The following is a 2,375-nucleotide window of genomic DNA, read 5'->3' on the forward strand; positions in this document are numbered from 1 at the left end:
GTGGACCACCATGTATCTTAGGAAGGCTTTGTAGGTACTTCAAAATAGGAAAATTTTTAGAGTCAACCTGAACTGGTCTTGTTGAACACATATGGCTTTATCGTCCATCCAAGAAGAGATTGAACAAAATATCCTGCAAATCAATGACTTAATGCAGCCATTCAATCCAGTTAAATGTAATGTAAAACTGCATTCATCCAACACACTAAATTCTCACTGTCACAGCCTGACATGAAGATCAGTGACCCACTCAGAGCCCAGCGACTCTGAAGATGCCCTCCCCCGTGATGCCAACCTACTGGGCTGATTCAGTGTTCAAGTGTTATTCCTTTATTCATTCAACAAACATTTTTTTGGATGTGTGGTACTACATATTGAGTGTGAAGAGGGGAATGCAGCGGACAGGCCAGAAGTGAATGGTTTAGGAGACTGAAGGGCCTTGGCAGAGGCTGGTATTTGAGGGTCATCCATGAGACAGGGTAGATGATGCAGCTGTTTCCAGGAAGGAACTCCAAGCGAAGAACAAACTAGTTTAAAGGTGGTTTCAGGTAGTGATGCCTTCTGGAATATGATTTAACTTTCTACTTTATTGTCCTAAGAAAACATCAGTCAAATCTGATTGTTCACCAATGTGTTAGAACTACGCTTGTTTTTTTCAATGCTGAATCTGGCTTAAGGTAGGTGCAGAGAAGGTCCAGGAATCATCTATTACAAAGAAAAAAGGAAAAACCAGAAATCCAATGGACATCCTTCTAAAGTCATTCAGTATTGGGGCTCTCAGCCTGAGAGATTCTATCTGTATAGGCTCTCTATGCTCACCTTTCCCACCTCTGGCCTGTCTGCTGGCATTCCCCTTTTAGCAAAGTAAAAGCAGGGTAGCTACCATAATCCAGCACAGAGCCAGCCGTTAAGAAACAGGGATTAGATAAACAGGTGAATGAATGAATGAGTGAATGAATGAGTGAATGAAACATATCTCCTTAAATCATAGGCCTGCCAGCCTCACAGATTATGATAGAACATAAATATGATACACATAGATATAGATAGATTCTGTTTCTGGGAAGACCCTGATGAATACAAAGGGCAGTCATAAACCATTGATCTATGTAAAAATATTCTGCAAACCATAAAGCTCTAGCCAGTAGAGTGACTTTAAAAAGGGTCCATAGTGCTCGCTTCGGCAGCACATATACTAAAATTGGAACGATACAGAGAAGATTAACATGGCCCCTGCGCAAGGATGACACGCAAATTCGTGAAGCGTTCCATATTTTTAAAAAAAAAAAAAAAAGGGTCCATAAACTGCGCTAGTCGTTTCACAATACATACATAGATCATGTTGTACATCTTAAGCTAATACAATGTTGTAAGTTGATTATATCTCAATAAAATTAGAAAAAATGTAGCTAAGTAAAAAGAGTTAAGTGAGTTCCAGCATAACTGATTGGGGGAAAAAGCTCCCTTTCCCTTGAATAAGAAGAGTCAGCTCCCATTATCTGCTAAAGAACCAAAGGTTGGAGGGAAGAAACAGTGTTCAGACTAGGACATTTGGTGGGAGGCGGACAGTCTCTGTGGATGTTCATGTCAGGTGCAGAGCACCTCAGGTTCAAGACCTCCCTCACCTGCCTGGCCAGGAAAATGACGCCCCATGGAAAGAGGGTCACACAGGCAAATCACTAAACACACAAGAGGATTCTAACTATTCTGCAGCTGAATGGTGACATGGGGAAGGAGACTATTGGTATAAAAAGGATGATGTGGTTTGCGGGGAGGGAGTGATCTCTAGGATCCTGTCCAGAAAGCTCAATCCCTGGGGAAAGTCTATTGTGATGGAAGATAAGCAAACTGATGGAAAGGAGTTTGGTGAAGCCACTGCTTATCTTGAACTCAATGGGTTCTGAGTTCCCTTCTAGGCTCTGTGTGTTGGCTCTGGAGCCCTTTTCAAGCCAATAGGAGTATTTGAGGATACTCCCCAGTCACAACCTAAACGTCATGACAACAGAGCATGTCATCCCTGCTCATTGTGGGCCTGGCACTTAGTGGACACTTAAGAAATATGTAAATGAATGAGTGAGTGAGTGAGCAGTGGCCTCTTATGCTGATGCTGTCTTATTCCTGTGCCTGTAGCTAACATCATGAGGGCTTCCTGCAATCAGCACTGCACTTTATAGACACCATCTCTTTTAAGGAGACTTTTAAAGTATGTGTTGTCTTTAAAGACCCACTGACTAGCCACAGGGGAGTTCTGCCATTTCATCATTGGCCACAACCCCAATACTCAGAACAGAACCTCCCAATTGTACTTCCAGGCTGCAGCTCCCATTGCTCACGCCAGGATAACCTGCACATCCAGAGACTCTTTCTCAGGGAGG

General features: G+C 42.8%; 1 non-coding gene across 1 annotated transcript; it reads left to right on the forward strand.

The window, feature by feature from the left end:
* Positions 1-1,171: 1,171 nt before the first annotated feature.
* Positions 1,172-1,278, forward strand: LOC140848119 (U6 spliceosomal RNA). The gene has a single exon (XR_012128665.1). It is a non-coding gene; the product is annotated as a U6 spliceosomal RNA (small nuclear RNA).
* The last annotated feature ends 1,097 nt before the right edge of the window (positions 1,279-2,375 follow it).

Source organism: Manis javanica, chromosome 2, assembly GCF_040802235.1.
Source record: "Manis javanica isolate MJ-LG chromosome 2, MJ_LKY, whole genome shotgun sequence".
Classification (NCBI taxonomy): Eukaryota; Metazoa; Chordata; class Mammalia; order Pholidota; family Manidae; genus Manis; species Manis javanica.